Raw genomic sequence first — 12,195 nt, 5'->3', positions numbered from 1 at the left:
CCCGTGAGCGGGAAACTTAAGCAAGCATCAGTGGCTGAAGCCGTGGACAGCTCCGGGCTATAAAAGGGGCTGCCGCGGCTGGGTTTACTATTGGGGTTTACGGAGCTTAAATAAAGAGTTTGTTGCTGACTTGAGTGTCCAGTCCTTCTTTGCGCCCAATATCAAACAGTTTACAAATATTATTAATCATAGGGGTAGTTTCAATTTCACCAAAAAGATCCAAGAAGGTGAAGCTAAAGCACTTTTCATATCTGCTTTCAGATGGTATAGATGTAGAAATAGTATACTTCCTGATCAGTGGTGGGATTCAAAATTTTTTACTACCGGTTCTGTGGGCCTGGCTTGGTGGGCATGGCAGGGGAAGGTTACTGCAAAATCCCCATTTCCTCACTGGGACTCGGGAGGCAGAGAATAGATGGGAATGGGGCCAGTCAGAGGTAGTATTTACTGGTTCTCCAAACTACTCAAAATTTCTATTACTGGTTCTCCAGAACTGGTCAGAACCTGCTGAATACTACCTCTGTTCCTGATGCAGCTAGGGTAATCTTCTTCAATGTGACAGTTCTTGGGAAGTGATTTTCAATTTTCCTAAAAGAGAAAAAGGAAGAAATTCCACCAGTAGCTGAACACCCAACCATGTTAGTCAAATGTCCCAGAGAAACCCCCAATTGTTTGAAAAGACAATGAATAACAATCTTGAAATGCTGATTCTTCCAGAAGGTTACACTGAGTACAGTACATGAACTTAAAACCTTGATTATCTGTTGGAATCAGACAAAATGCAAGGTTGGAATGAAAGAGTACAAATATTTTTTTGATTCCTGCTGACATAGTCCTTGTAGAGGTTTTAGAAGATATTGTTCTCTTAACAACTGTGTTATTCATAACAAACACACATATTTTTAAGCAGCCTCTGCCAAATTTTACTATGAGACTGACTACCTCCACACTCTTTTATTTTTCCTGCAATCTTCATTCTCTCAAACTTCCATTCTTTCCAGTGGTAGGATTCAAATTTTTTAACAACCAGTTCTCTGCCCTAATGACTGGATGGATGGATGTGGCTGGGCGGGTGTAGCTGGGTGGGCATGTGACTGGGTGGGCATGGCCAACTCAATGTCACTCACATTAAGGGGAGCCTCACCCAGCCCCTCCCCTCCCAGCCACTCCTTGTCACGCCCGGCCTCAACCTATCTATAGTTCTGTAAAAATGTTGTTTACCTTTTCAACTTTATTAGCTGCATATACATACTATAGATGTACTTTCATGGACCACTGAAAGGAGGAAATGGTTCACATGCTTTGCCCAAGAGTGTGATAGGCAGGTCACAAAACAGGCTTTTGAGGGGCTGGCACAAAGAAGGGGGGGGCAATGTATTTTCCAAAGAAGCAGAAGGCAAAACAAGAAGCAATGGATGGAAACTGTACAAAGAAAGAAGCAACCTAAAACTAAGGAGAAACTTCCTGACAGTGAGAACAATTAACCAGTGGAACTGCTTGTCTCCAGAAGTTCTGGGTACTCAATCACTGGAAGTTTTTCTGAAAAGACTAGACAGCCATTTCTCTGAAATGGTATAGGGCAGTGATGGCTAACCTTTTTGCCATCGCGTGCCAGGAGAGGGGGGACGGGGGAGGGTCGCGTGCGCAAGTGCCCGCGCGCATGCGCATGCAACCCCACCCACCCCCGCTCCTGGCACATGATGGCCTGGTAGGACCGTTTTTCTTTCTTACCTGGTTCCAGATCCTCTCTAGGCATCTGGGAAGGGCGAAAACAGCCTTTCCCACTCCCTTGGAGGCCCTACGGAGGCTGAAAGAGCCCATTTCCCAACTCTTGGTGAGACAGGAAGTGACATTTTTTGCTGTCCCCAGCCTCCAGAACCTCTCTAGGAGTCTCTAGGAGCCTCTCTAGGAGTCTCTTTAGGAGTCTCTGGATAATTAGTAATCTAATTATCCAGATTCTAGACAGATCGGTCTGGCAGGAATACCACCATGTCTATCCCATCAGGTGATTGGAAAATGTCTGCTATATATTCAACTTAATAATTTTCAAAGGTCATCTCAAATTTTCTCCACCACATATTATAAATTAAATAGTTCAAAATTGATTTGTAAATTGATACCAGATGTAATTATCTAGGCTGTCATTCTACTAGTACACATAAAATATGATAACTTGAACAGAATTATGCCCATCCTTGCTGTTGCTGAAGTAGAGGCATCTTGATTTAAGAATTATCTCAGAATGAAAACTGACAGAAAATAGGATTCTTCAGATAGACAAAATATGGGCACTAATTTGTATATTGTCTAAATATATTCTGAAAATAATTGATTATTGGACTTTAACTGGCTTGGTGTAGTCATACCAAACTTATATCATTTGCTGTTTAGGTTGATTGTTTTCCTCGGTGACTGATTTTGATATTTTTGCACCTCTGTGATAGTAGCTTTCTCACTAAATATATCTTCAGTGATATGGTTCAAACTACAGTAAGTGCCATGATCACTAAAAGTCTGTTCTTTTCCCTTCCCATGAATAGTTTATTACCTCAGTAGGAACCATGTTCCTAAAAGCTACTGGTATGGCTTAGATTTGTCAGGGAAAATGTGAGTATTTTATCATTGCCAGCTGTTTAAAATTTCCAGCAACTTAACATTGTGATCTGAGTCCATCCTTTTATCATCAGCAAACCTGTGCAATATTTTTTCAGAACAAAAGGAAAAGTCAGCTGACAAGGTCTATAAAAATAAAAATCTAAAGTACATCAAATATTGGAGACAGTGGCTGAATTGGTTCTTTCCATAAGGCTACTAAGTGTGGTCTGTAAAGGACAGTCATGAAGCAGCACCAAAAACTCTAAGGATACTGGATACTATCATTAGTGTAATGCAAGAACTAGGTGATATAAATCAATCAGTTTGAAAAGAATATAGACTTAAATACTTACTACTCTTGAATGCCCACTGTTTTCAAGGAACCTGAGGTTGAGTTAAGGGCTGCTTCTGCCATTAAGCATAGTGAATAAGTTGTCTCAGATTGTAGATGTATAGGTTTGTGGAAGCAGTAATATGAATAACTATCTGAATGTCCTCAACTAATGTAACATAGCACAAGACATTCTAAGTAGCCTGTCCTGAACATGTTAGCCAGATGCTCTCAGGTGAAAAAATTCACCCTCAGTATTAATACTAATTGAATCACCTTCTGTAGGTGGAGAAGGAGAAGCCATCTTGTGCTGCTTAGACAATATTTGGAAATATTTCCATTATACAAGATAGCTCATGAAGAATCTGCTTCCCCTAATTTAATACCTACCTCACCCACTCTTTCATCTCTCAACCTCAGGTAACTCTGCAAGGTAAGTACAGTTGTGCCAGGCTCATCCTATGAAACATGCTTGCCAAATATTTGCTGCCATGCAGAAGATAACATTCTGCAGACAAGCATGCATGCACTTGTTGACAAGCATGATTTCCTTGGACACAGAAGAAGCCTGAATGTGAAAGCAACCTCTATTCTGATTATTTCATATACAGAGCTGAAACAGATGTTCACAGATCATCCTCTGACACTTAGGAAGTAATGGTAAAACCTTGGATGTCTGCTGTTTTGGCACATTTTTCTCAGATGGAGTGGAGGATTCTGTAAATGATTAGCAGTTGCCAGTTCCCAACATGTGTATCCATAACTCACCGACCAGGAAACTAATCAGAATGCATTGGCTACTTAAGCATTTCTATTCCATGCCCTACTCATTCTTCATTCTTGCATCTTAAGTAACCCAATTGTCAGTAATAATTATTTCAGTGTTAATAACATTGCAAAGGAAGTGTGCCTCACCAGCATGGTTAAGGAAATCCCCTTTCAAAGAATTCATTACCACAGAAAAAATCCACTGCCTTCTAAACAGTCTTATTTAATTTAGATCAGAGATTACACTGAGTATATGATATCTTTCAATTACTATTGCATCATGGAATCTGTAATCCTAACAGGTCTTCCCCAGTCATTCTTCATATGTGGCTGGACTCTACAGTTGCTGGCTACAAATTCTGGGGAATGGAGTTGGACACAACTGGAGGACACTAGATGGGAAAAGACTGCAGGACAAAAAGGCTTGGTTGTTACCAGTATGTATTCTACTCCAGATTTCTTTGCATCATTTTAAGCACCATTCCAACTTCAATTCTTTAATTCAGAAAGGAAAGAAAAAAAAGAGGGAAATTAGGGAATCAATTAATGGTCAAGTGTTTAAAGCAGGTTTCCTAGTATGAAACAGAACTTTGTGGGAATTAGACAAGATTCTAATATGTGTCTTAGAATCAAGAAGAGAAACATCTGGAACAGCAATGACTTGAATTTGGCTTCAGACTACACAAACACCAGTCTAGTTGTTGCAATTACTGGACATTACTGACTGCTATCCTCTCATTTCTTTTCCCTTCTTTCTTTCTGGATTGGTCCAAAACACAAACACAGGGTCTTGGAGCAGGAAGGCAAAACAGGCATTTAGCAAGATCAGAAGCACCAATTGTGTTCATCTGCACAGATTTGGAGCAGTTGGAGAAAGTTTCACTATTCTTTATACATTTTCAAAAACATAAGAAATGACCTTCCTTCCTTCCTTCCTTCCTTCCTTCCTTCCTTCCTTCCTTCCTTCCTTCCTTCCTTCCTTTTTGCATTCCATGATAACATTTTATTACTTTTAGCCAAATTTGCAGTATAAGCATGGCAATAAATATACAAAATAAAAAGGGCTATAATCATGTTCATCCAAAGAAAAACTAATAAAACTTGATTCCAAAAGTGAAAGATCTTACCCAATTGCAGATAAAATGTAGAAAGAGTTATTTCTTGGATCATTACATAATTGGTAGGAGAGAAAAAAATAACACAAAATATTCCCAGTTATCCCTTTGCAAAGTTACATTCATAGCAAGCCCCCAAAAGGTAGGAGTATCTTCCAATTAGGAAAGCTGAGGTTATGAACTGGAATCTCAGTTCGGTCAAAGTTTAAAATATGATATCAGATCCAGACGGGAAAGCACCTCAATTGATATTGACCTCTCAGTGTCAACGAAGTAGAGTGTCTATCTGTCTACCTACTTTTATTGTCACCTGGTGGTTGTCTGGATTTTACAATCAAATATCTAAAAGTGATAGAAACAACTTCAAAAGAGCTAAATTGGTACAAGGCATCAGGAAAACTGAGACTGGTTGATCATTTGCAAATCAAATTCAACACTACATGTGATAGTAAATCTGACTTTTTATATTTGGCTATAATAATTATTTGGAATATCAAATCACTGTTGGCTCAAACATTTGAACCACTTTTTTTAAAAACCTCAACTATTCCTAAAAACATAAAATAGTTTAATGGTGCCTGTTGTTATATTGATTAATCAATCATTGTTACACATGTCAAGATGTAATAGTATGTGGGAATGGCCCTGGGAGACAGGAGGAAGAGCACAGAATGGAAATAGTCTGTGGTAGCTGAATCTGCAAGAGAATGAGTTGACCACATGCCTAAGTGGGACTAGAACTCACGGTCTCCTAGTGTTCTAGCCTAGTGCCTTAACCATTAAACCAAAGTGGCTCTTATTGTTATACCCTGCTTTTTTAAAACAACCTTTAATCTTCTTTAACCTACAATCTTTAACAACCTACAGAGTAAGCATTATGCTAATGTAAATTTCAGTGCAGCTGCAGCAGTTTTAGGTTGGAAATAAGATCTACATGGCCAGTATCCAATACCTCTTCAGCCAGATTAAGTGGAATGCAGCATTGGACATGTAGTTTTGCACTGGCCCCAAATACAAGGGGTCCTTAGAATCTTTTTGACTGGTGACATATTTAGATACTTTTTGAAGCTATTATAAGCATTCATCCAAATTGCCTGAACTAGCTGCCATGGAAATATAATTCTAAACCCTGCTACCTGCTGCGAATAGAATAGAATAGAATAGAATAGAATAGAATAGAATAGAATAGAATAGAATAGAATAGAATAGAATAGAATAGAATAGAATTCTTTAGATTAGGGTTCAGTTTCAAAGACCAGAGGTTTAAACTGAACAGAGTATCAAAAAAAGTACAGATAGTCCTCAATTTACAACATGTCAGCCTCAGCTTTGCCTGCTTCAGCTGCCATAAGAAACGGGGGGAGGGATTAGTTACGTAGCAGAGGGTGGGAAGATGCAGGAGGTGTTTTTTTTTTTCTTGTAGGATGTGTCCTCATAAGAAACGAAAGTGGATCTTCAAAGGGGATGGCTGACCAACTGCCCTACATTCCTGATGAATGACGCTGCCAGACGTGTTGCCACCTGACCTTTGGAAGACCTTTGGATTGGCTGATGATTTATAAACACGAGGGGGGAGAAGCTTAGTAGATGCATTTCGGGCGTTTTGCTCACTTCCAGCTTTACCTGGGTTGCTATCATTTCATATTCAGTAAAAGTACTAAATTCTTCAAAATGCTTGAGTTTGGGGTTTTCTTTCCTGGATACTGAAGGAAGCATACCTGACATTAAGCTGGAAGTGACATCCAGTCATCCCGGACAAACCGAGGGGACTGTAAATTCAAAATATGTCAGATCGAGGGAGTGAGGGAGAAGAGAAGATGGGGGCAGTGAGTTCAGCCACCCTCCAATCAGAAAAGGAGACTGCAGAATGGTTGTAAAAACTCCGTTTGGAGCTGGAGGAAGCCAGATGGTCGAAAGGAGTGGGGAGACTGCCAGACTGGGGGGAGGACCCCCGGGGAGTGACAACTTCCAGACCCCGAAAAAAAGAGGCAGTGTGGATGCAGGAGCAGAAAGAACGTCTTATGATAGAACAAGCCTTGCAGCTTTTCCGTGATGTAGAAGAAAGCAGAAAAAACCGTGAGTCTTTTGGAATTCCTGTGGAGAAGTGGGGAGCAAGCCCCAGGGGAGACCCAGAAGAGACAGCCTGCGGGGGAGAGGAAGAGCTTGAGGAGGCAACATCCCAGGCTTCGGCAGCTCGAGGGAGAGATGCAGCCGGCCAGAGAACCCCAGCCTTGCAGGCCCCCCCCCGCAGACGTAAAAAGCCAAAAATCCCCCCCCTTCCTGGGAGGTTTGATGGGAATCCTAAAGCCTTGGGATGTTTCCTGAGCCAAGTGTGGAACCACATGCAGGACTGGGGGGAGGACTACGAAACAGAGGCGGCTAAAGTCAGAAGTGTCGCGAATGCCCTAGAGGGAGTAGCTGCTGATTGGATGGTGGTTCTCCACAATAACAACTCCCCCTTACTGAGAAATTACAACCAGTTCATGAGGGCCCTTAGGAGGCGTTTTGAAGACCATTTAGCTGAACGAAAGGCGAGACTCAGAATGAAGAGCATTCAGCAGGGCCGGAGGCCGGTGGCAGAGTATATCCAAGAATTTCGTGAACTGGCACCCTATATGACAGGCTGGTCAGAAATGGCTCTTTTGGAGAGTTTCAAGGATGGATTGAATGAAGAGATATATTGAGACTGTAGGAACATGGGGGTCCCCGATGATTTGGATAGATGGTACATAATAGCTGAGGATGTGGAGATCGAGCTGAAACGGAGCGAACTCCGAGGAAGGCGGATGGGGGACCAGTCATCCTCTTTCTACTGTAAGGGGGCACCCAAGATGACTGGCGGGAAGACCGAATTCAAGCCCAAGTCAAAGCCCTTCACCTGTTTCAAATGTGGGAAGGAAGGTCACCGGGCGGCCGAATGTTTCTCCAAGCCACCACCAAAAGCTACCGGGGCCGGCCAAAAGAAAGGCGACAAAATACCCGCCAAAACCTGCGGCACCGCCCTGAAAGGAGAAGTCGTTGAGTTCACTTCCCGGAACCAGGGTGGGTTGGGAACTCCGACCAATGATGACGACAGCGAGACGGACTCCGACTCCGACACCGACGAACGGGTGAGTCACACGGAAGAACCCTTACTCATCCCCGTAGAAATAAGGGTGCCCTCCACAGGGACTCACGCGCAATTGTTAGCCCTGTTGGACTTGGGGTGCACTAGGTGCATAATTAGCCCCAAAGTAGTGGAGGAAATGGGACTGAGACTAAAAACTTTAAAAAGACCCATTGCATTTTGTCAATTAGACGGGTCGATTGCAGGAGGGGGCCCAGCTAGCTTCATGACCGAACCCCTTGAACTGCAGTTGGGAAATCATGTAGAGAATCTCAGATTTATTGTAGCCCCTGGCATGGAAAGACCCCTCATTCTAGGACTGCCCTGGCTTCGCAAATGGAACCCACGAGTAAATTGGAAGACGGGGGTCCTGCGCATACGCACGGCAGAACCAGCTCTGGAAAAGGAAGCCCCGCCCCTGAGGGATGACATAAAACCAGAAAGGGTGGCAGTAGCTATTAACTATATTGAGGGAGAAAAAAAAATTCCAAAGGAATATTGGGATCTCAAGGAAGTGTTTAGCAAAAAAGCATCAGATGCTCTGCCCCCCAACAGAGCCACTGACTGCACCATTGAAATACTCCCTGGGGTGAAGCTTCCCAAACCAAAAATTTACCCCATGACACCTCGAGAATTGGGGGAATTGCGGAATTTTATCGACAAAAACTTAGAACAGGGATTCATCGAACGAGCCAAACCCAAGGTGGCGGCGCCAGTAATGTTCCGCGAGAAGAAAGATGGATCCTTCCGTTTAGTAGTTGATTATAGAAACATGAACGCGATTTGCGTAGAAAATGTCTATCCCCTCCCACTCATGAAGGACATGTTAGCCCATCTAGGGAAGAGAAAAATTTTCATCAAACTTGATTTAAGAGAGGCATACTACCGAGTGAGAATAAAAGAGGGAGATGAATGGAAGACAGCATTTAATTGCCCACTGGGATGTTTTCAGTTTAGAGTACTCCCTTTTGGACTACAGGGAGCCCCAGCTGTATTCATGCAGTTGATCAACGAAGTGTTGCATGAGCACCTGTTCAAGGGGGTGTTGGTCTATTTGGATGACATTCTGATTTATTCTGACAACATGGCCGACCATGTAAGACTGGTTCGAGCGGTCTTGAATAAACTCAGAGCAGCTGAACTCTATGCCAAACTTTCTAAATGTGAATTTCACCAAGACAGAATCGACTATCTTGGATATCGTATATCGCATGAGGGAATAGAGATGGACCCGGAAAAGGTCCGGGCTGTGGTGGAATGGGCCGCACCGCGCACCCGTAAACAGTTACAGAGTTTCTTAGGGTTCGCTAATTTTTATAGACAATTTATCCCCTCTTTCGCGAAAATCGCACTGCCAATTACAGACTTGCTAAAAACCAAAGGGGAAGTAAAACCCAAACCCTCGAAACCACTAGAATGGACTATGGACTGTCAAGCTGCTTTCGAAAAACTGAAACGACTGTTTGCAGCTGAACCTGTGCTCAAACACCCCGACATGGAACAACCTTTTGTAGTACAAGCCGATGCCAGCGACGTCGCTGTGGGAGCAATACTTTTGCAAAAGAATGAAAACGGGATATTACAACCCTGTGCTTACACGTCCCGTAAACTATCAGACACGGAAAGGAGATGGGCCATATGGGAGAAAGAAGCGTTTGCAGTTAGATGGGCGCTGTTAACATGGAGACAATTTCTAGAAGGGGCGAAACACCCTTTCGAGGTGTGGACTGATCATAAGAATCTAGAAGCATTAAAAACACCACACAAACTATCACCAAAACAGGCTCACTGGGCCCAACACTTCAAGCGTTTCAATTTTACTTTACGTTACCTTCCTGGTGGAAAAAATTTCATGGCGGACGCACTTTCCAGATTGCCACAGTACAACAGCATAAAGAAGGAAGTGGTTCAACCAATGATCCCCTTGACGCAATTGGCAACACCTGTCACTACCAGAGCGCAGAGTAAAACCGAACCAGAACTCTGGGGGGATTTACTCAAAAACTTGCGAGAAGCGCTAAAAACTGACGAGTGGTTTAAGGCCCACTCGAATGAATGCACACTTCGAGACGCATTAGTTTGGGTTGGATCGAAATTGTATGTTCCAGCCACATTAAGAACAACCGTATTGAAATATGCTCATGATGCCAAGGCCGCAGGACACTTTGCGTTTGTCAAGACTCTACATCTTGTTAAGAGACAATTTTGGTGGCCGACACTTAAAAAGGACATAGAGACATATGTGGCTAGCTGTCCAGTATGTGCCTCAGCTAAAAGACCTCCAGGAAAATCCCCTGGATTACTGCAAAGTGTGGCTAGACCGAATGCCCCATGGAAAGAAATATCTATGGACTTTATTGTGGACTTACCAGAGAGTGAGGGCTGCTCTGTCATTTGGGTAGTAACTGATCTGTTTTCCAAACAAGTACATTTCATCCCTTGCTCAAAGATCCCTTCAGCAAGAACTCTCGCAAAACTGTTTATTCGACAGATTTACCGACTACATGGATCTCCAAAAAGAATAATTTCTGACAGGGGTGTACAATTTACTTCCAGTTTCTGGAAAGAGTTTTTAAAGTTAATAGGCTCCGCCCAGGGGCTAAGCTCCAGTCACCACCCCCAGACAAATGGAGCCTGTGAAAGAACCAATGGAGTGTTAGAACAATACCTGAGGTGTTACGTAAATTACCAACAAGACAATTGGGTAGACTTGTTGCCATTTGCAGAAGTGGCATATAATAATTCCGTACACAGTAGCACCGGATTCACTCCTTTTAAGGTCGCGTCGGGCCAGGATTTCGTACCCATTCCCGAGCTACCACAAGATGATCCTCAGAATCCCTCCTTGATGGATTGGATTGAGCAATTAAAGAGCACATGGGCAGTGACTCGGAAGGCATTGGATGAGGCACACCGGGCCCATAAGGCGCAAGCTGATAAGAAAAGGTCCCCAGGCCACATTTATAAAGTGGGTGATAAAGTCTATTTATCTACTAAATACTTACAAACTATCCAGAAGTCCAAAAAGCTAGGGCCTAAGTATGTGGGACCATTTCGTGTGATTAGATTGATTAATCCAGTAACAGTTGAATTGGAATTGCCAAAAACCTTGAGACGAATACATCCTGTATTTCATGTTAGTTTATTGAAACCTGAACACTCATCTCCCCTAAGGACTGATCAAAGCACCCCTCCAATTCCCATTCTCATAGAGGGGGAGCAACATTTTGAAGTTAAGGAAATCTTGGACTCTAGAAAACACCATGGTAAAGTCCAATATCTGATTGCCTGGAAACATTTTCCTTTATCTCAGGCTGAATGGGTGAATAAACGAGATGTCCGAGCTCCCAAGAAAATACAACAATTCTATACCAAATACCCAGATAAACCATAATTATTGTATATATTCTGTCTCTCTCTCTCTTCTTTCCTTTTATTTAGGAATAACGTCTCTTCTGCAAGAGGGGCCGAATGTCAGCCTCAGCTTTGCCTGCTTCAGCTGCCATAAGAAACGGGGGGAGGGATTAGTTATGGAGCAGAAGGTGGGAAGATGCAGGAGGTGTTTTTTTTTCCTTGTAGGATGTGTCCTCATAAGAAGCGAAAGTGGATCTTCAAAGGGGACGGCTGACCAACTGCCCTACATTCCTGATGAATGACGCTGCCAGACGTGTTGCCACCTGACCTTTGGAAGACCTTTGGATTGGCTGATGATTTATAAACACGAGGGGGGGAGAAGCTTAGTAGATGCATTTCACGCGTTTTGCTCACTTCCAGCTTTACCTGGGTTGCTATCATTTCATATTCAGTAAAAGTACTAAATTCTTCAAAATGTTTGAGTTTGGGGTTTTCTTTCCTGGATACTGAAGGAAGCATACCTGACACAACAGTTCATTTAGTGACCATTCAAAGTTACAACAGCACTGAAAAAGGTGACTTATGACCATTTTTCATACTTACGACATTGCAGCATCCCCATGGTCACATGATCAAAACTCAGATACTTGGTTGTGATGTCCGGGAGTCATGTGAACAGCTTTTGTGACCTTCTGACCAGCAAAATCAATGAGGAAGCCAGATTCACTTAACCACCGTATTACTAATTTAACAACTGCAGTGATTCACTTAACAACTATGGCTAGAAAAATCATACAATACAACTCATTAACAACATAAATTTTGGCTCAATTGTGGTTGGACATTGAGGACTACCTGTATACAATTTTTTAAACTTGAAAGATGATAGAATCAACTTCAAAAGAGTTAAACTGGTTCAAGGCATG

Source organism: Pantherophis guttatus, chromosome 1 (assembly GCF_059756535.1).
Source record: "Pantherophis guttatus breed Tessera chromosome 1, ASM5975653v1, whole genome shotgun sequence".
Taxonomy (NCBI): Eukaryota; Metazoa; Chordata; class Lepidosauria; order Squamata; family Colubridae; genus Pantherophis; species Pantherophis guttatus.
The sequence above is the reverse complement of the archived record's forward strand: the minus strand, read 5'-3'. Positions refer to the sequence as shown.